This window comes from Helicoverpa zea, chromosome 25, assembly GCF_022581195.2.
Source record: "Helicoverpa zea isolate HzStark_Cry1AcR chromosome 25, ilHelZeax1.1, whole genome shotgun sequence".
NCBI lineage: Eukaryota > Metazoa > Arthropoda > Insecta > Lepidoptera > Noctuidae > Helicoverpa > Helicoverpa zea.
In genome coordinates this window covers 6,307,124-6,331,116 of record NC_061476.1, presented here as the reverse complement: position 1 = coordinate 6,331,116, position 23,993 = coordinate 6,307,124, and the positions used below count along the sequence as shown (strand labels likewise).

Here is a 23,993-nt window from a genome sequence, read left to right as displayed (position 1 = left end):
TCCTTTGAAAGGTAAAGCAACAAGTGGAACGGCAGGTACTGAAGAAAAGAGGTCGCACTACCGGGAGGAAGACGACAAATGCTCATGTTAACATATAAGAAATATTTATTTCTTGAAGCTTTACATTTTGAAGTCTCACTGTATACTCTCGCTACTTCGTTCGTTAGAAACAAATGAAGTCGGCTACAAGTATCCAAGGCCGACTTCAACCACGGCGACTGTTCTCATATAAAGAGATCAGCCAGCTGCGCAGGACATATTATAATGCACAAGCATTTGCGCAGACAAAAGTGCACTCCCTTTTCCTACACTCTCATAGCCCGATGGGACGGAAAATCCGACACGATTTACTAAGTAACTTTCAGACTACGGGCTGCTTTGTGAAACTTTCTAAAACCCACAAAGCGATTTCGGCCCAACCAGTAATCGAACTCAATACCTCGATCACTAGACCAACGAGGCTTCCAGTCTAACCAGAGGGTAAATATCAGTATTTAACACACGTACCCGACATAATTATTGAGGGCAACATCAGCTCCCAAGCCTGGTTACGCCTACATAACAAAATACCATGACCTGATTTTGCGATATTATGAAAGGAGAAACATTCATTTAAATTAAATTCCTGAAGTGCATGTAAGTTCTGAAGGAGAAAAGTTTTGTTATGACGGAATAAATCCTTGATATCTTGAGAAGGAATGTAACGAAATAAAAACTCGAAAACTTAAACTAGACGTACAAGTACGGGAATTATTTTTCCAACTGGTGATAGTACTTTCTGGGCTAAATAATAAAAGCATTTGTATTTTTAGACAAAAGTCAACCAAAAATATGAGGATTAATTTGGACCCAGTCTGTAAACCAGACTGACATCCGTAGAGGTTGCATAGCCATATTACCCAAGAGGGTAGTTTTAAATGTATCATTTAAAAGTATATTACACGTGGACAAGGGAAAATCAATATAAGCCGACTCTGTCTCCACTCTATATGGGTCATTGAGAGGTAGTCAGCAGAAAAAGTGACAGCTTTCGGCGCTTTTATGGTTAATATTTTATCACCTTTTCATTTATATGATGTTACTTTTTATCGGTCAATGTTAAATATTTTTAGACATTTTTTTGGTACGTACATACATGTACAGTCAACTTCAGGTCAGTGGTAACAGTTTTATAGGAAAATCGCACTTATTACTATTGAGTTAAGGTGCATGACAGTTACCACTGATGTGCAGTCTACCGTACTTTTGTAGCGTCGGGATATTCTTGCAGGGGTGCCTAACATTATTTTTTTTTACTTTTTTGGTTATTTGCCGAAGACGAAATTCCACATTTCTCAGCTTTCAGAATTCCACTTCTAACTAATAACTTAAGCAATTGGCTTAAATGGAAGTCATAGCATCGGAAGTTCTGAACTAACTACAAGCGACACTTTGCCAATATAAGTTTCAAGTCAGATCAAAAGTGTAATCTTGCGATTTCACACTACAGAGAAGTTAATAATTTGTTTTCACTTCTTCTTAAAAACATTTTTAGACACCGTTTTCCTTTAAAAGTAGTATTTTAAGTCAATGAACGAGTACACAATACAAAAACTAGCTGTCTGGTTTTAACCAGTTATATTTAGAATAATCGGCTTAAAGTACTTTCGCGAGCAAGATTGACATTCTGATAAAAATGTCAAAACGATCTGCACCGATAAAACCTGAGAAACGGCGTTATTAAATAGTTTTTCACGCTCCAGTGAAATTTGCAGAAGAAATAGAATGCAGAAAATATTTTTAAAACGGTCTAGAAACAGCATATTTTTCATATTTCCTAACCGTACTTTTAAACTTTGTAGGTACTTACCGCTTTGCCTTGCAATACTGCGTCTTTAAATGTTTTTTTTGCAAACCGAGGTTGACTTGACAAGTCTTTTGAGCCATTTTAAATAAGAAATTAACTTTCTTGCGTTAAATTTTTCAGTTTCGTGTCGAGCATATGACATTGTTATCCGAATTATCATAAGAGAAATGAAGTATTCGTTATGTTTGAAATTATGAGCATGAGAAGACTAAATTAATGCTGTATTTCAGAGTATTTATTGCGAATAATTAGACGTAAGAATACACTCGAAGTAGACTTTTAAGAAATGTTATATATCCTAATAATAAAAAAATACTAGCTCACATTCGTTCAAACCTATTTAGGTACTTAATCTAGCACTAATTTCGCTAATCATGAATTCAAGGTCCGGTCAATCAATTTTCAAAGTAAAATCAGGTACTTTTCTTTTAAGATACTCTTGGGAAATAATAGGTCACCACTCGGCCAGAAGGTCAAAGAAAACATGTTAAAAAATTCAATATCCTACATAAGGAAAATAAAATAAAACCGGATACCGCTGTAATTTTAAAGGGTGTACTATGCCAAATCGAATGACAAATAATCGAATGCCAATTGATCGACCACTATAAATCGAAATTCTAAATACTCGAACATTCATAATATCGAATGGTTATTAAATCGAACATTCAATACATCGCGCAGTCAATACATCGAGTGTTCAAAATATCGAATGTTCGTTTGATCGAGCGTTAAATGCATCGCATATTCATCCTATCGAAAAATCTATATTTTTTATGTATACAAGAAAAACTCAAAATTTACTAATAAATCACATTTTAATCTTTAATTCTTATCTTTTAAAGGTATATTTTAAAATTTTGTGTGAATTGAAAATGCAAACGCGGGATTGGGAAGACCTACTTTACAAAAAAGAGGCAAAAGGGATGATAACGCGATTGAAAAAAATGTTAAATAATAAAAACTACATTAAAATTTATAAATTATTCATGAGTTTTTCTTGTATTTATAAAAAATGTAGATTTTTCGATAGGATGAATATGCGATGCATTTAACGCTCGATCAAACGAACATTCGATATTTTGAACACTCGATGTATTGACTGCGCGATGTATTGAATGTTCGATTTAATAACCATTCGATATTATGAATGTTCGAGTATTTAGAATTTCGATTTATAGTGGTCGATCAATTGGCATTCGATTATTTGTCATTCGATTTGGCATAGTACACCCAATTTTAAAACGATAAGACACGGATGAATGAATTGATTTGATTGGCACGGAGTTTCATTTAACGGCCAGATGTGACAGTGAAAAATGGTTGTGGCTTAGCTTTAATGTAATATCTCCTTCGTATTAATGTAAAGGAAATTCTGGATTTCTGAAAATTAATATATGGAAAGATATTGCTTTATATTTTTTTTTGAATTATTAGCTATGAACTCGAAGATATCCAGAATAGATCAAAGTGGAGGATGAAGATACGGAAAGCGGACCCCGTCACGAGACGGGACAAACGCTAGGAAGAAAGAAGAAGAATTTAGAGTAATAAGATCAATTAAGTTATGGGAGACTGTTGTACTAAAGAATATCCACAAAGAAATATTCATAAAATAATAACACTATTCACAGTACATTGGAGGACAGCCCTGGACAAGAATGGAAATGAGGCCGTAAAGTCTATGATCAATACGGAACCACTCCAGACCGTTGTGACAGTAAAAACGCATGGTATGCTGTAAATATTCTTGTGTGCGGTTGCAAAAACGGCAATTTAAAAAAATACAGTTCACCCACATACAGAATGTAGCAGGAAATTACTAATAAAAACGGGTAATATTCACTTATTTGCGGTTTGAATGCTGTTACATTTTATTGCGGCCGTGTTAATTAGTATAAGCGTCCTTCTGGAATATTTTACATAATTTTGTGGAAAAAAATTATGTCGCTATCATTGCGTAAGTTTTATTTGGATAAGGGTTATATTTATTTTAACATAATCTAGTGGGATTTATTAAGTAAATAATGAGAACATAAAGGTTGTACTATCTGCGAAATATTTTGTGTTCCCAAGCAACAGATATGAACATTGATGTAACTACTGATAATTGCATTATGCTGCCTTTACAATGATCTGTTACTATTCTTCTTGTAGAATCATCTGCCTATTTTCACTTAGGACAAAGTTATTAAGATACACATGTTAAGGAAATTTTAAACATCATATCAGATAGCGTGGGTTTATCTTAAAAACGTCACATAAAGGCTTATCCTGATCTTGAAAACGTTATCATTATTGAAGTATTGCTTGATATTGAATTGAATTTATCCGTTATTTTTGCATACCTTTTATTTATAGGCCGTGACATATTTTATAATTCTGTTAGTATCGGATGCTGGGTAAGAGTCCCGAAGTTAATTAATTTATGGGTTTCGAAATACCTCGTACATTTCGCTTGAATGAGAGGTTGTTGAATAAAATATCGATATTTAAAAAAAAGTCCTCTTCTTGGTGGAAAATATTAGTCTTACTGCAAATGCTATCTTTGTAATTTAAAATTAGCCATTTTGTTACCGTAAAATTAGTTTTTTTTATTGCTTTTCCTTATCTACGTTTAGATCTTGGTCAAAAATGTACGTAATGTGGTAGAAAGACCAGCCTTTCAAACGCCTTTGTTTTTTTCGTCATATTTTATCATAATGCTGCTCTAAAACGAAACAAGAAAAAACCTATCGGCCTGGTATAAAACTACGTTACGCTAGCATATTTGTTTCTGTCTCAGAATGTAAAAGGGAATACAAAATATCACCTACTTACAATTCAGCTCAGGTTAGGTATTGTCAACGTGCAGCTGAATGCAGGCTATGTTCGCAGTAGATTTTATATAGAGCAATATTAAACTCATATTGGATTACAGTGCAATAAAAAATACAAAAAACTCGCTTTTGAAACACTTTGAAAATGTATCAAAAGCTTTAGAAAAGTAAACACGAAAATATAACGTTCATTTTCGAAAATAAAATCTCTGATCCAGCATAGCGTCGGTAAACTTTACGAAAGTGCAAAGAGCACATTAATATCCTCTTTGAGATAGAATAAATATATTTTCTCTTTAAACCATAAAATGACACGGATTTACGTGAACATTAAAATTCGGAGAATTCAAAATCTGGCTGAAACTAAGAGCAACCAGAAAAGCTTTCGAGGAAATAAAGATAAAATATTGCTTTTATAATTTCAAGAAATTTGAAACGATGAAAGAAAAGTGCAGAAAGTTTTTATTACGTTGAAACTGCAGTGGGATTTCGCAAACGTAAGTTTCTGGAATAAACTTAACATCGTTTCAAATAGATTTAAAAGATACGGCAACAAGTTGAAAAGAAACAAGAAAATGAAAGTTAAGTCCTAAGAGAAAATGGTTTAAATAGCTTGACTTGCTTTGTCACATTCGAATCGAATTCACTTAGGACCTGACTACTGATTAAATATAACATCTCTCAAGTACGCTTTCCTTATAAATTCGTATATTTCCATTTCACACGTAAACAACAAGGTTACAGAAATTGAAAGATACAATTGGTTCAAAATGTCATTTTAACTTGCAAACAGAGAAGTTAAATGAGACAGCTGTTTCCAATAATTTCCTTTACAAAAAGCAAAGTCTTTGCCAAGGAAGTGTTAACAAACGTTCAGTCCACATAAATTTTCCCTCGGCACCTCATAACTGGCGCCCAGCGTGGGGCCGGGGCGCACCTAAAGCAATTTTCTATTACGTTCTTGTACGAGCTGTAAGAGTGAGACAAACACCCTAAACATCATTGCATTAAAGATCAACCTCCTTTGTTTCGACTATAATGTCTGTGATTGCGTTTGGGTGTCGAAGCAAAATGAACTTTGTACTTAATTTAGAAAGGTTCGATATCGTTAGTTGTATGTCGTATTAGGAAAGGGTCTGGCAAGGGGAGCCATGAAAAACTGAAACAGGGAATGTTGAAGCCGTCGCGACAGACTTGAGTGTAAAAGTACAGGCTTTTGTTTACTTACCGCGAACTTGTAAACAAAATTCACTGAAGAGTGTTAGATAAGACGTCATAAGCAGAACGAAAATCTAAATAAATTACGGAAAGATATAAAATTCTGGTTTCGCTTTCATGTTATTAAAGCTCGACCAAACTATCATCGGAATACTGACGAACCGTCTAAATATAACAAGTCCATAGAATAAGTTTCAAAATCAAATATCAAACCTACCCCAATCCAATTAAAACCAATAAATATTTCTCAAAATCCACTCCCTTAGGCTACGGAGACCCTCAATCCAATCCAAACGTATCTAGCACGCACATATTCAGTCCCCGTCTGGCTTTAGGGCAATTTGTCAAGCGCCCGGACCTACCCTTGTCCCCTCGTATAAAAAGCATTTGAATAATCGAAATGATGACGTAGGCCCTCGATATTGGCAGTAGTACAGGTGCAGTAGCTATTCAGAAAATGGAGGTCGATAGTTTACGACGACATGGCACGAAAAGAACCCATTTTGGGCGAATATACTGAGAAACAAAAGTAAGAATTTCAACTTTGTATATGAGGTTTATAGAGGCAAATAAAAATAGAAAATGGACATAACAGATATTGCAACTGCTGAAGTGGCACAAAATGTCGAAGAAGTCAAGGATTCATAAATAAGTCGAAAATAAGTATGTTGGCCGCAAAATTATAATACCCAAGACCTAGAATATAATGGGACCTGTAATATTAAATATCACACACAGCTCCTTTATTAATATATCTGGATCTACCCCTATGTATGAGTCACCAACCACGCGGAGGGTGGCCGATGGAGCTAACACGGGATATTTATAGAATTTATCGTCGTTTTATATCGAACCACTGCACGGACTATTAAAATGTTGAGAATCATCAACAGTCCGTTCTTCAGTTTTATGGTAAACTGTTTTGTTGAAGTCTGCTATCAAAATCCGATCGACTTTTACGGCCATAGCAATATAACTCTATTTTTCATAATTTAATTTCGTGGTTAAGTTGCTGTTAATTTTTTTTAGAGGTGCTTTGGCGTCGTTGGTCGTTGGTACAGAACGTTGTTTAACGACATTCGATTTATAAACGACAGACGAACATAATAACATTTATTATGCCCGCTTGGGATAAAATGAAATTATTTCCGAGTCTTTGAGCGAAATGTTTCATTCAATTCAAGGGAAATTAATTCATCCGTGAATTGAAATAAATGGATGCATTCAAAGTACAGTAAAATAACCGCTGGCCTTATTTATTTAGACACTTCGGCACGTGTTTACTGGACCGACAAACAATCAGATAATTAGTATCGTGTGCATAAAGCTCCGTTGCAATAAATTATCCCCAGTGGAACATTAATCGTAGCGGCTTGGGGCGGCCTATGTCCAGCAGTGGACATTTACAGGCCGTTAAAGTTACAGTTCATATGAATTTATTTTAGCACCTGTTAATGCTGAAATAAAAGTACCTTTAGAGTCAGAATATTCGTCAAAAACATCACGATTTATTTCCATAAGTTCATTCACAGTAAAATGGCATGTATAAATTTATTTCACCTCTACCCGCAGTTGTGTAGTCCTTGGTCAGTGCTGAGTGATGGTTTTCGATCGCGACCTTTCTGTCTAATGTATCGAAAACTGGCGAACGAATAAACTGTTAGAGATAACGCGAACGAACGGTTATTGTGTCTGAGGTATTAGGACTGTTAGGGAGTATTGATTAAACTGATAAAGAATAGGTATAGCTTTACTATTAAATGTTCCAAAAAAATTGGAACAGATTACGTAAGTGCTTAATTTACACGCTACAAAATATTACGATCGTCATAAAAGCTGTCGTAAAACTAAAATTCCTTAAATGATTTCAAATCTTAATCCAAATGAAATGCCCATTGTTACACCACTAACAATCTTTATAGCTTATCAGATTCAGAGTAGCTACCATAGATTTCAAATCGCACGTGGCACCATACTTGGCGACATAAACGTAGTATAGCGCTTTGAAAAGTTTCAAGGCGTGACTAAAAAGCCATTGTTTTCCACGAGACGCATGTTATATCAGCAACAATGTGCTATATGATGTGTTCCACTGTTTCGCAATGAGAAAACCGCTTAGTTTGCTTCCTTGTTGATAAGTACCTTTTGTTTACTTTGTTCTGCAGGTGACAGGCATCAAATGTATTATTCTTAGTCCAGAAGTCGAGAGAGATGAACAAATGCAGACATGGGTAGACAAGGCCAATCACGGGCATATATAGGTGGATGAATATTCATGTTAGAGCCGTATTCATGAAATACCTCATGACGAATTCATGAGGTAATAGAAGACGAAATAAACTCGACTATGGATTCAATAGTTCGGGAACGCTATTTAACTAAACATGAGCGTTTAGATCAGTTCTAAACTTCACTTAAGTGTTAAGAGAGTATGAAATAGAACAAAGTTTATACGATACTTTTTGTCACGGAGCCCTGTGCAGCATATGTGAATAGCTGCACTAGGATATTCCAACGTTATTCTACCTCTACAAAACACTTTACCAGTTGCGAAATAAAATACCTGTCCAAAAGGAGTGTCGTCTGTTAAAAATGGTGCAAAGCTTTCAAACGCTAAGCTGGAGTGGGCCACAACTACTTAAACACGAGGAAAACACAATAAATCCCATCTCCGATTCTCAAAGAATTCAGGACATAAAATTTTAGAGCGGAAAATTTTTGGAACAAATCGTTCATCTGACATTAAGTATTAAAGCTGAAGTAGGAACGGAAAGGAACTCTAATACATTTTGGTGCGAGGCCAACCAGAAAACTTTTCTAGTACCTTAAAAGTATGAAAGACTATAACTAACGTAAGTTATCACAAACGCAATCTTAATAGTATCTCGGAAATGGTAACATGCTCGTTACGGGACCACCAACGGTAACAAAAAACCAGCGATTCATTCATTGAAGCAACTGTTTGGACACATTCTCACTGACTAATATTTGAATAAACTTCACATATAAAATTGTAACAGTAAGTATGGTAGCAGATGTAACGAAAACTTTATGTTTGTCGGTTGCAAAGAGCTAAATGTTTGTGGAAAGGATTTAGGAATGTAAATCGGATTGCGGATCGCATTACTGTTTCGTTTTGTTGAGAAAATTCTCCTCTTCGATTTGAGGGTAAAACTTCGAAATGTTTTAAATGGAAGGTAAAAAATAAAGCTAAACGGTGAGCGATGTAATATAAACGGAATTCGGCTACGAGTATATTTGCCTAATCAATATAAAGTTACTTATGTATGGGACAGCGTTTAATTTATCTGACCTTAGAATCCCCACAGTGACCCATAATTGTTTAATAAACATCACATCACATTTAATAAAATTAAATCACTATTTGTCTTCGTAAACATTCTGTCTGTATGTGTGTTCTACACAAATCACCGGGTTCTGGTGTAGTACAAGTACTTGCTCCCCCTTATCAATTAGTCATTCATTTCAAACTAGTGAGGGGGTTTTTATTGCTGGCACTTCCAACTCGGAAGCTAAGTACCGTTGAGGTCCACTGGACTAGAAAATAACAGTAATTTAAGAAAAAACTTTGTACACTATCTGACTGAAGATTTCGCAAAAAATAATAATAATAATACGACAGCTAAAGTTATAGAAAATGATGAATCGATATCATTAAGACATAATTGATGGAATGTCAGAGTAATACTCAAGGAAAATTATAACACGGTACAAAAAATACGAAAAGCAAATAAAGCTAAAATTACTTACGGTACAGAGCTTATGAAAACCGTGTCTAAAATACTCGACACGGAGGCGTGCCCGCAGGAGGCGAAACAAATTGATGGTAAACAGATATACTACGTAATGTTTATTCGTCGAAATGGAATAAACGAATCATTTACCGTAAATGATATAACCAGCCGTAGGCGGCCATAGTTCAACGAGTATGTGATTATTATGACAAGAGAGCTAGAGGCAACTTATACGAAAACTGATGATAATTGCAATAAGAGTAAGCAAGGCCAAACAAACAACTGGCAACAAAACCCAAGCAATGAGATTGTTTATCCTGTTCAGATAGTTTATTGCTAAAATCACATTTCTCAAAATAATATTAACTTAGTGTACAATTTTGAAACAATTTGAAATTCTAATTGGGCAGAAGATGGCTATAGTTGTTGCGGAGAAGTTACCTTTATAATCAAAAGGTTTCCTAAAGCATTAATAATAAAGAAAATAAAAACATTTATCTCGAGGGTTCTGAGTTTACAAGAATTTCAGATTTGTTTGTGTAAAATTCTTGTTAGGATTGTGTACATTTTCAAAGGGAATTTAGGAAGCCTCCTTGGGGTAAACATTAAGAAGATTAGAGGCTAGTTGCTTGCTTTTAATTAAAAGGAACACTCACCGTAATCAAATAACGTAATTACTATACCTGTTGGGATTTACTTATTAATTAAGTGTACGAGTTTTTCTAAGAAGGAATTGGACTCTCTCAGACTCGTACATACAGTTAAAGATGAAACAGTAAGTACAGATAATATTGAACTTACCGATAGAAGTGTAGCAGCATTTCCTGCAACAAACCAATTTCAATCAGACAATGGATTCAACAGAACAGATAAAATAAAAGGAATACACAAAACAAGCACGTCCGATGCAAGGTTAATAAAAGCAGATGAATTAAAGTTAACAATAAGCCAAACGTCTGATTCATTTGTGCCGCTTACGGCAAAATATTATTTGCGAATCGAACCAGCATTGTGGGGGTCGGAGCTTTGGCTTCGCAGCGACCACGATCGTGATTCGAGTAGGGTCTAACATAATGTTTTGATGAAAGACATTCAATTACTTTAATATAAAGAAAAGTGTATGTCTACTGTTTTGTAAATTGCAGGTTCGTAAATAGATCATTAGGATTCATGATGAATCTATCATACTCTAATCCGTCAATATACAACTTAGTGTCGAAGTTCTGACAGAAATTTTATCGTGCATATTCAGGAATATTGTCAGACACGTCGTTAACGCTTCAAGTAAGGAAGCATATGCAACCCGTGCTTGTATATCGGCTGAAGTTTCAGTTTACACCTTCGCAAATTTCGAAGTCGAATACAGGGTTGCATCTCGAATTTCGGATAGAATATATACGCTTTGCTGGTTTGTATAATTCTAATGCTGAAATTGATCTTTATTTCAAAATTAAGGAATACAAAACCCGAGTTCAATATTGTTTAAAAAAGGAAGTCAACTGACAAATCCTTCTTTATAGTAAATATTCGCAGACGGATACGAATTTTCTGATGAACGGATATTAATATCTAAAAGGAAGTAGAAGGAAGCAGAAATACAAACACGACCTTTCGTTTCCTTAAACGAACAAACAAACAAATATCTGATCTATTCAGTAACTTTAACACAAAACGTCAAGATTTGTGAGAGATACAATTTTCTTGTACTTAAAATAAAGAAATTTAAAATTAGGAACAGTTTATAAATATAAATAATCCAAGAACTTACGGATTCGTATATTATCTCCGCTCCTACAAAATTATGCGTCAATTTTTTGCAGCATTTTTACGAACGAGTTGAAAACGAGTTATTCAAAATTAGAAATAATGGACGAATAAAATCTAGATATTGAACCATCTCCACTCAGATATAATTTTACATCATTTTTGCAGTATATTTAAGAACGAGTTGAAATTCAATTGATTGTACAGGCGCCTCCTACAACATTGGAACATGGACAAAAAACAGTATCACGCAATAATGGATGTAACACGTGGGTCAAACCCCTTGCTTAAATCCCCTTTTATGTTCAATATTAGACCTTATGGGTTTAAAAATAAGGGTGGTTTTGTTAGGGGAATGCAACTAAACTCCCCTTCCAGTATAAATGACTGCAAGCAATGCAAGTGCTGGGTGCAGCGGATCGATAGAGCTGCGAAATATTCGGGTTCGGGTTAGCCTGTAATTGGTAACGATATGTTTTGGTATCGATTGCTGTTTCAATTTAGATATATAGTACCCACGTAGGTATTATATCTAAATTGTATGCACAGAATTTTCACAGAAGCGAAAAAGTTAATTCTAATTTATTTTGCCATCAGAAAGACTGGTTCTGTATAGATGGTGTGTGAATCCAAAATATAATCAGCATGTAAGAGTAAAAGTGTGCAAAACTAAAAATGAAGTCCATAAACTAATGTGTATGCGTAAGTTTGCCGGCTCAATATTATTACCGAACTGCTGAATCAGTAACTTATTAATTAACCGGACAGAAGATAACTATAATTAATAAAATAACTTACACAATAACTCCATTAATCCCAGTAGGCATGATGACAGTAATCAAAAATCATTAAAATAATATATTTATTAAATTAAACTTGAAGCTTGGAATATAAAACGCGCATTGTTTTCTTTATTAATAATGTGATTAATATGTATTTTTATAAAATAAAATTACGAAATAAGGCAATCCGCCATGATATCTTGAACACCAATCAGAGCTCGTGACGTCATCTCTGAAAACAACTCGCGCGAAAGCGCGAGAAAGTCACATTTCGTTATTGTGAACTTCCACTGCGATCTTTGTTTTTAATTAATTAATTGTTTATAACACGAGTTATGGAGCCCGGATTTATCAAGGCAAACAGCGCTAATTTGCCTAGAATTGATATCATAATGCTGGGAAAGTTTTTGGCATCAAATAAAGATTTTTGTTCAGCTGAATTTAGAAATGTTAAAACTTCCACGTAAGTATACTAGTTTAATTAAACAACAATGAGAGATGAAACCTAACCTCGAAATAGTTATTTACATTATAAACTATGCTAGAATCTAGAGAACTATGTAATAACTTACATCAAAGTGATCTTCACAAAAATAAAGTTGTACCCTGGGCAATATTGCTTTTGAATCTCGCTTTGCAAGTTTAAGCCACTTGTTTCGTATTTTTTTATTGTGAGGAACGTACACAAATAACTTATCAGGAGTTGTTTTAGATGTGTTCTTACACTGGGGGACCCCACAACACCTATGCCCTTTCGAATTCATATTTAATAACACAAAAAACTTAATTATTGCACGAGCGTTGTTTACTTGCGTCTTGTAATTTCAGTCGTGACGTCACAAGTGACGACATGACACTGACAAGCGTTTTCGCGCCGGATTCAAAGTGGACAGAGAAAAATGCAATTATTTGATAAAAAAACTTCGCATTTTCTTAAAATTAATAATTTTTCATATAAAGTAGACGTATACCTACATCATACAAAGGAATTTAAAAATTTGTCATCATGCCTGTTGAAACCGAACTACGAATGGTGACAACTCGAGTACTGGACATGGCTGGCGCGTTATGGATCAATTGAATGCCAACCGTTCATCAAAATCACTGACAGGTACAACAGGCGCTGTTGGCTTCGGAAAAGATGCAAGCTCAATGGCATTTAAACCTCAAATGATAATAACAGCCCTCCATCAATGTACAATAGGCTTTTTAAGTACCAAAGCTTGGGAACGGTTAAAAGATAAGAGAATATTTAAAGGAATCAAATAATTCAGTTTGTAAAATCACTTCCCCATAATCCCTATGTGAGTAACGCGGTTTTTATGTTCCTCCCTGGTATAAATATATAATATAAAGTACCTAAATCCAGAAAATATAATTTTACTAGCTGTATCGTAGTCTGCTTTAAACACAAGTTGAATATTATGAGGAAAACACCACAAGCACACCAACAGCGTCAAAACCACAAATTAGGAAGAACATGCAATAAATTATTTAAGGCAACACAACAATTAAAATAAAGCAACCTAACCAACAAATTAGCAAAATTTGGACATAGACAAAACAAAATGAACAATACACTCAGTAAGCAAATTATAACACGCTCTAATTCTCATTTAAATGGAAAACTGAGCGATAAATTACACAGAAGGTTACACGTAATACAAGCTCTTAGCAACAGTGACATTAGACATTTGAAATAATTAAAATCATTACTTACAAGGCCCACAAGCTTTAACAGATAGGTGAAATATTCTCTGCTCATTCGAATTTTCGGAAATTCTCGGCAAATCCACTGCGGCTAACTAACTAAAGTGGGTATGTATGTGTTACGAGATAATTTTGGTAAGTTCATGTGTCATTAGAGTAATTACTGTGGTATATTTTAGCGTGGTTCTGGCTGAGTCAATGTATGAGCCATGATGATATGGTAAAAGTTATTCAGGTCATTGTTAGGAAAACTAGGAAGGACTTGAAACCAAATCTTTAACGAGGTGTAAGTTTATTTATTAGACTAGCTACTCTCTTGGTACAAGACTTTGAGGAAACTTTCTAGAAGAAAATTGCAAAAAGTGTAGCCGAAGTAGTATCCATCAATACAAGTAATTTGGTAAAGCATCGACTCCCAAACTACATTACCAATATTACCTCTACCCAAGCCACCAGAATCGATAAGTCAATAACCCAACAGCACACACAACACCGAATTATAACAAACTATAACACAACACAAAAGGCTGGGCATTCCGCAAAACAATTCTATAACGTAATACAAGTTGGCCTTCCCCTCAATGAACTTCTATCGATTTTCAGACGAGGGCAACGACCAAACGCAAGTTTTTGACACAACTGTAGGCTGTCCTCGCATTAGTTTCATAGTTCAAACCAGTCAACAAATCATCGAGATATAGTGTAAGTCGTTAATGACATCATAAAACATGTTTTTTAAAGACAAGTAAATAGTCAAGTTTGTTGCAAACAATACGATTTACTTTACAATGCTGGACACGTGACTCAAATTGGTTCTGAGTTAATTTGACGGCAATTGTGTTGGTAATCAAGTCTGTTGAAAGCTTGTCATTTCATTGTTTGGGTCTACAAATAAAAAGACTAAACGTTTGAGGGGAAAGTGGACAGAGAAGTGTCACGGCTAATTTGAGGCTTTAATATGAGGGTCTTTTGTTTAGGTGTGTTTGTTCTCCCGTTCTGAAAGAGGGATGCCAATGAAAATTTCAGTTCGGAGACGAAAAGTAAAAATACTTACAATGAACGTCAACATACAGGGTTACCTAGTAATTTGATGTATTGGTTGTAAGATATCTAGCAGCTCCTTCGGGATATACGGCTTATTACAAGTAAGTAACCCCGTATAATAATTTTCTATACTAATAACAAAGAAGCTGGCATAAAATTGGTTAAGTAAATAGAAAATACCTGCTGGCCTCATTATTCTTCAAGAAGTTCCTTGCCGCAAAACTTATGCAATAAATCAGACAGGGCTCAATAGCAGTTACGGCCATAATAAAAATAATTTGAAACTTCGCCATAAAGCGATAAAAATTTAATAAAGTCCCGGAAAAACGCCGGAATCCGTGAGTAGTTACAAAATGTAACCCAGATGACACGTAATAAAATTCAGCAAAGTCTGAATTTAAAGAGAAATTCAGGGCGAAATTTAAAATGTATGCAAATTCAACATCCAACGTGCTGGTCAGGACCGAGGACAATTTTAGTCTTTTGATTCACTAAACCTCTCGGCTTTTTAATGTTAAATATTTTTACAGGATGCATAATTAACATGAAAAGGTCAGGTTGATTTTTCAACTATCTGCATAGTGCGAAGTAACTTTATTTTACTTTGGAATGCAGTTATTATAATATTTTGGCGCAATGCGGTTTAGAATTTTAAAAACGTGTCTACTTCAGTTTATCTTGATTTTCAGCATGGCGTATTTTCGCGATTTCAATGCACCAAGAACAGATGAGGATGCGTATGTACAAAATGTTCTATTGTATACTAACGTATTTCAAACTAACATAAACATTTATTCATTTCATAATCAAGGACCGTACACAATTCTCCTTAGTAACAGGAAAGAAAATAATGACACAAGAATGGAAAGTACCTATTTACTTATATTTTTCCTTAATTTCCTATGTAGAAAATTCAATACCGTTATACATTTCGAAGAGAATGTACCTATGAAGGAAAGATGGCATACAAACGAAGATTTTACTGGCGCTGTCATAGTTTGTTGAATCGTTAAATTCGGTAGACATGTGTGTGGCAAAAACAGCTGATATTTGGGACAGCTCGCCTGCCGGGAACTATTAATTAATATTATAGCAAGGCCCTTGTCATTCGTTTGGGTAATGGAGAGGAAAGATCTCGTTAGTCCAAAAACAATATGTCACTAATGGCGATGTTCAATATGTTCGCTGTAGTGATTTTGTTATAATAAGCAGAAACGAACAATCGGAATCTGGATAAATGTCAGCCATTACTTTTCTTACTATAATACGATAATATTGATATAAAAATAGCAGTACATCTCGTAGAAATCTGTTATTTACTCTTCAGGGACATAATTAGACCGTCCACTATCCTAACACCCTACCATACAGCTCTTAGGACAATCTAATTGAAGTGGCAATTAGTAGACTGGCTCAAGCAAGTCAAAGAAGGGACTAAATCAAAATGCACACACATCAAGATCCACAGGAGCATTTTAAGTTGTCCTCTCGCGTGTATTTAATTCACAAAACTGTTTCAAAGACATCTAAACTGTCGTATTAAGTCGGGATACCCATAACGTCTCTAACAGACACGTTCTTTGGAACGTTTATAGTCCCTTGAAAGCAATACGTCCAATAAAACGATTTTCGTTGCATTTTGTTCGATAGTCAATAAAGCATCCTTTATCGCATCACGATTTAAAACCAGTTCAATCCTTTGGAGTAGTGTTATCTTGGAATAAGCCAGTTATCTCCCGACCCCTATGTGTTCTATCAAGTGTCAGTATTCAATTTCCGCTTCTAACAACCAATGATTTATAAGAAACTTTTACTATTTATCAACCGAGACGAATCCCAATCAGTATAATTTTGGATGTTTGTAAGGACTGTGAAATTGGATTCTTTGAGAATTTATTACTGTGAAATATACGACAAAGATTCTTTTAAGTAGATCAACATTGGTCGCGTGAGTTTGAATGCGTAATGTCGACACAATGAGGAATAATAAAGCTCCGCTGAGATGCTTCGATTGGAATATTAATAGCAACCTAAAACTTGTAACCTAAAAAGCAACGTAATATATTTAACTTGTTTTGTTTGAGATTAACTGTAGTTGTTTGTACTTGTGAACTCGATGCTTTCCAGCAAACGATTTCACCATATGTGATGTGTGTTAATAGAGAATTTTAGGGAGCGATAAATATTTCGAAACGAGCACTAAAATAGTCGACTAAAACAAATCAAATACCTAGTTATTGGCATTTAATTTAGAAAATGTAATTTTTCAAACCAAATCTTTAAATACATCAAAAACAAGTACAAAAACAACTAAAGACAAGAATACTCGGCACCAATGAACGGGCCTTAATACGGCTTACGAGTAACATACATAACACGAACGTATAACAGTATAGCCAATCACAACAAAACCTCAGTTGGAGTGCAGTGGCCGTGTGCGACCGTGACTCATCTATCAAGTGCATGCGCACACGCCGATGCCACCGAATTAGACCGCGATCGCATACATTATGCGGCTCAGTTTAACGCTTCTCTTTTTTTTCTCAGAACCGTGTTTATCGTATTTGGTAACAAATTAAAATGAGGAGCTTCGGTACGTTTTTAGATTTCGAATTCTGGAAAGAATGTTTTTGAATGCGGTGTTAATAAATTGGATGCAGCCGAGCGAAAATACACAAAGGAAAAATAAAACGCGCTTGTTAAAAAATCGATAGCTTATCGTAAGACTTCGATAGTGCTAACTGTTATAAAACACTACAAGGGCTATGTAACAGAGAATATTATTCAAAACGCAGTTTCCATTTCTGTCAAAAATTAGAAATGTATTTTAGACGGGTTACCGCTACGCTAAGTATCAGTGGGAGCGACGGATCTAAATATGGACGCACCAACGCGAAGAACAGATTTGACCTTTTCGCGAGAATATGACGAAGATGCGAATGGTCATACGTCATATTCTGACACTATATTTAAAGAAAACACTTTAATGGAAATAATATGTTACGCAGCATTTGGAACCTGTCCTTGGTGATTTGTAGTCGCCATTTGCGAAGAACGTACAGTATATAACTCAATTTGGATTTAATGTTATCGGCATGAGTCATGTGTGGAGCCATTTGCAACTTTCAGCACTGCGTTTTAATTTAAAAATTGTGAAATTTAAACTGTTTGTGCAACGTGACGGCGAAAGTAAACGTTTATTTTTAGTGTCTGAAAGACGTGAAAGGATTTAGTTTAAGGCCAGACCTGAAATGTTATAATTTTATAACATTATCATTGAATAGGAAATTCCATTGTCAGCAAAATCGGAACCACAGAGGTCAAAGAACATAAAACAATAACTTCATTGTTTTTATATTACGTTTCTTAATTGAAATTTTGCGCAAGTGTACTTGGCAGCAGGATTAATAGGTACTTAAAGGCTTTATGCGTGACTATTATGTTAATTAAGCAATTAACTTAAATAAAACACGAGTAAATTAACCCTTTGAGAACAAAGTTTTAACAGCACGGTGGAAAGAAAAGTTACATGAAATGTGGTTTCGCAAACTAACACTTTTCTTTTGTAAAGAGGATTGACTGGTAGAAAGATGGAAGTGCGAAAAAGGGTATGGAACCGGTCTTAACGCCTGATTAAACTTCGACAGGGGTACACTTAGGATTTGTTGAAGATTTAGAGACATTGTACATTTCCACCAATACCTTCTAAGCGGGGATTGGGAATTATCGCCAAGACAAAGACGTTCTACTTGAGACGATAGCAAAGGAAACCAAGGATTAACGTTCGACACGTAAGAAGAATAAAATAGGTTTCGAACGAGGATTTTTCAAAACGTGCTGCAACTTACTTTAGATTTAAATATCAGAGATTTTAAAATGCAAAGTCCTTAACTACCTTGGCAAGATTTATAGTATTGAACTGAGCAGTGGAGGTCAATTTCATGTGCAATATAATACTGCACATTAGCTGTTGGATATGTCATGAACGATCTGCGCAGTTATAATTAATGAAAGCTAAGTAGTATTAAATCGTAACGATAATGATGATATCATTGCTCTTAATACCTAGGTCCCAACAAGAATATAAGTGATTCTACTCTTTCTTATTTTAATATTGCATTTGGTTTTGACGAAGCGCTTTGTCGCAGGATATGAAGCAAAATCTGTTTTAGTTTCTATCTAAGCTAAAGGCTCATGTATTTTAGCTTTTCAGGGGTCAGCTTCCAGTGTAACTGGATGCAGCTGAGTACAAGTTTTTTATACAGAGCGACAGACTATCTGAATTCAACGGACAGCACGGTTTTTTAGGAGCCGCATTTTTTATCCAGCCGGCTCAACTGAAATTAGAAGTCATAGGTGATTTTATTTCTTTTTCGTCCTTAACAAACATGCATATTATTACGTTAACGATGCCTGTTTAACCAGTGTAGTTACAATTAGTGGTAAAGCACGCTACTTAACTGAGAGGCGGCGTGAATATGAACGGTTAAATATTGATGATATTGTGCTATTTTGGCGGACTGCCAATTATGCTGATATTAGTATAACAAGCCTTTCCTTTGGTCCACTTGTTTTATTATTGGGTGTAGTTTCATTTTATCCATGTGTTTGTTGTTGACGGCTCCTAATTTTTACAGTCCTCAAGCGGATTTAACGGCGCTTGTGTAAAAACATATTTTGAATGGCTATGGCTGTGAAGAGATCAATTGGAATTTGATGGAAGGGACCAAATTCTACCTTATTATTTATAGATATTCGGTTTTTCTATGAGTCTAAATTAAACTAGATTAAACTTGGTAATACTTTAATCAATACTTACGCACGTAAAATATGCGAATTTCATAAAGATAACTAGTTTTATGAACGACATTATTGTGATAAAATTTTCTACATATCTGGGTATTGTAAAATAGTTTTAGATAAGAAACTAGAGTGTCAAAGTCTGAAAGAATACAAAATCAACGTTTTGAATATGAAAGATTTTAGGAGACTTGCTTGCGTTTTCATCGCCTCCAATAACAATCGTTTGGAGAGGAGTATTAATAATTTCTAAAATTATAGAATAAACACAAAATGAAGTGGCCAAGAAGAATTCAATTCACCTAGCAAATTACCTATACCTATTAGGTCTTATATAATTCTGGTTTCGCCAATTGAATTGCCGAGAGCAAAATGGAGGTTTGGCGATGCTCAGCATACTAATAATCAACCATATCTTCTTGTTTAGAAGCCCAAAACTAACAATTAAGTTGGAAACGGTCTCTCAAATGTTGACCCGCATACACAATCAATGTGGTCACGTTAAGATTCAGTAGAAACAGACAACAAGGGAATTATCTAGGGAACTACACCCACTGTACCTATTTCTGTAACAAAGCAGAAACTCTATTATGATGTGTAGTTATAGAAAGTGGATTATCGGTGTTACAGGCAAATGAGCTTATCTTTGTGAAGGTATGGTCAGGAACTAAGTCCTTTAACATAATGCCTGAATACGAAAATCTCAAGTTAGTAACAGTCACTATTACAGAAGAATAAACACTAAGCACAGGTTTTGGATTTTAGTGTTCAGGTATTTAATGGGCTCCTTATTTCTGACTGGATCAGTTAAAGCTCGTTGCTCATAGGATACTATTTTTATTTAGAGTTCGTGCAAAAAAAAGTGTGATGGGTTTGAGACAATTTCTCTTCAGCCATAATAACTGAAGTTGGATTGCTGATTCCTAGCCTCATGTTTTCGTGTCATGAAAACGTGATTAAACAAAATGCAAATGCATTGTCGGTGTCTGCATCAACCGTTAGGTCCACAGATCTAGTTTTTGTTCGCATATTTGCATGAAACTCGCCAACTGATGGAATGGAATACAAACGTAGTCAGAAGCGTAGCACTAACATCCCAGCTTGCTTTTTTAACTGTCATTGAAAAAGAAAGATCGCTCTCTGTTCCATTGTAGTTTTTGTAGCTGGGTTAGAAATCACTCGGTTCAGTGGTTACATTTTCATTTTCCTGATCATCTAATGGATGTGGAATTGGCATCATATGAACTGGAATTATATCCCGGAATGCTTTCAGCAATGCAAACTTCTTCTTGTCATTGTAACAGATTTTTTTCAACAAATAAAGAACTGATAATAATAAATTAGTGTAGAAGAACATAATGATTGCTTGCAAAACATTATGAATAATAACAAATATCAAAGAAGAAGCAAGTCACAACTACGAAAATTATATTATCATCGACTTCAAAACCGCCTCAATTATTAAAATTTCACCATACCATAACAAAGAATTTAAATACTAATCAATTGGCACTTTACCACAAGTCTTACTTCGGCGCCTTCAAAATCAAATAAAACGCTTGTCACGATTTCACAAAATGATTTTTGGCTCGTTAAATTCGTCAGAGAAATAATCTGATTCCAGCCAATTGATGGCTAACCGGTCACCACGGTCGACTTCTTCACTTAATGAGCTTAAAATGTCATTAAATTCGTGTAGTATTGTTTCTTTTTTACTTTATTTTGTCGAATATTTTTGTTTGATTGCTTGTATGCTCTTGTGATTGACGATATAGGAGACCTCATTAATTTTGTGATGTAGCAGGATTGTTTTTTTTTTTCTTTAAATCCTAGAAGGTTGTCTAGAGGAGGGCACTGAAAATTACGAGACTTTTACATGGCTTGTTGTGCAATTACTAGATATCTAACTAATTGCGAGCAATTACACTTGTAAGTTACCTAATTGGCTTAAGGTGCTTATCTTTATTCCGTGTAAGTACTACAGCCCTGCCGCATTTACAGACAGATTTTGAGATGTTTTGCTCAAGAAGTCCCAAAAATTATGTGATTTATGAATAAATACCTAAATGTAAGAGAATATTTGATACATTTGGGAAGAAAATAATTAATGTCATCTCTTTGTGTGGACAGTTCAGTGCCTAATTAATGAACTTGGAGAGCGTTAAAATTTATTACTTGACATGATGAATAAATTACTTCAGTTGTTAATCAAGGCAGGGCAGAAAGTGCCGGGCGAAGGATAAAACTTTAATGTAAAGTAAATTTTAATCAATTCATTAATCAAGTTTCGTTTTGATACTAAGTTTTCATCTAGATCTTTGGAACAACTGGTTTATATATATTTGCAGCTGACTGTATTATTCAGGTTAGCTCCGATATTAGGTTTACACCTACAGTAAAATTAAGAATTTCCTAATAACATCTTGAAATAAAAGTATTTCGGTAAAACCGTACAACCAAATGAGTGAATGGCCGACTTACAAACAATCACTTGAAAAGGCTCTAAATATCTTCGTAAATAAGGTCTCGGTACGTTGACGATAAGTCGATAACACAAAGACATTTCAACGTTTGAAATAACTTAATATTTCAAGAGTATGATAAAAATTGAGCAATTGTTATCAGCCTTAATTGAATTACAAGGCCGAAATATTGAAATATTTATGATAACAAGATAACACACGGAGAATAAACAAATAATATTTTGTTTATTACACTGTTTCAGATGCCAGAAAGTCTGACAACCAGGGGTATTGGGTTATCCGGGTAATTGGGTTAAGGAGATCAGATAGGCAGTCGCTCCACGTAAAACACTGGTGCTCAGCTGCACCCGCTTAGACTGGAAGTCGACTCTAACATAGTTGGGAAAAGGCTAGGCAGATGATGACACTGTTTCACTGAAACAGAGGAACGACGAAGTGAGTAAAAATCATAATAGTTACATAAGAAACAACATAAGATATAACACTACACAGTCCACGAAGTAATTAATGTGAAAAATTCCATTAAAACGACAGAAAATTCCAGAAAATATTTCTCCCAACATTCCTCTAGGAAACTCATCAAACTTAGAACATTAGTTTCAATGTTGCAAGTCATCTACAGCTTAGGGTTCCGAGAAATTGTTTCATGTATGTTCCAGATGTCGAGGATAACGGCAAAAACTAAAAGTTCATAAACTATACTGGTTTTGCGTCCATGACCAGGCATCACGTTCAGGGTTTAGAGTCCAAGGGTGGCGGGAGTTCTGTAAATCAACCCAACAGTAATACTATTTGGGCATCAAGAAATGCAGATTTTGATGCGATCCCGTTGTAGATTCCATCGCTGGATCGTTCCGTTTAAGCGACACTTTGACATCTCATCTGCTGCACACATCGGAAGGGGTGATTTGAAGACTTTCCATGCGCAAAAGTATATTATGCCTTGGTTTCTGCCATTAAAATTAGCCTTTAATAGATGTTGGTTTTGAAAACCTGTCTGTTTTTCCTGTCGCATACAGCTTATTTTCTTGTCCATTTTATACAACAGTCCTAGTGCTCAGTATTAAAAAATTCATTTCATACTGAGATTGTTTCTTTCTGTCTTCGTTATCTCCGCCGCTTGCATTATTTTTTTCTGTCTCTATGAGTAAGAGGCAAGCCTGTAAATTGAGCTGAATCTCGGTAAATAACCAACATATCTTTAAGCGTTCTTGCTCATAAAACACGGATGCCTTCCTCATAAACAGTAACCAAACCTATAAATTAATAAATAACCGACGAAGAAAATGAGAAATCTACGCACAACATCACACATACTGCATCATTTTTCTTTAATGAAAAAACCACGACTAATTACTACGCATAGCCATCCAACGTAAAGATTGCTATTATCGTATATATCGTGTGTGAATTGGAAATCCACTGTCAGAGGCATTTAATAATCATGGACATTAATGCAATTTTGAATAGCGTGATAATCAGACGGGCCTATAATTAAGATTAGGTACACTCAATATTCATACAGTTAATGCTGACTACGTATTATGAATACATCGAACTATTTTCGCGCTAATTGTGACTTAATTATGAATGTAATTAAATATGCGTCGTTCATAATTTGGACGTCCATAATTTCACGTTTTGTTGAATAATGAATGGACTGTTAATCACTGTTTGTTTTCTAGCCTCCAAAATAGCCGAAATCCGAAATAGGGGTTCCTTAGCATTAATTCGCAGTAACCTAAAAATTGGTCCTAACCTGGTGAACAAAG

The 23,993-nt window shown here is 34.9% G+C and overlaps 1 protein-coding gene across 1 annotated transcript in view; it reads right to left on the bottom strand.

Moving 5' to 3' along the window:
* LOC124642579 (IQ motif and SEC7 domain-containing protein 2) overlaps window positions 1–23,993 on the bottom strand; it is a 185,567-nt gene that overhangs the window by 149,793 nt on the left and 11,781 nt on the right. Inside the window, exon 2 of the mRNA XM_047181024.1 lies at window positions 10,440–10,462. The gene's annotated coding sequence lies outside the window, so the exon portion shown is untranslated. The remainder of the gene's footprint in view (window positions 1–10,439; window positions 10,463–23,993) is intronic.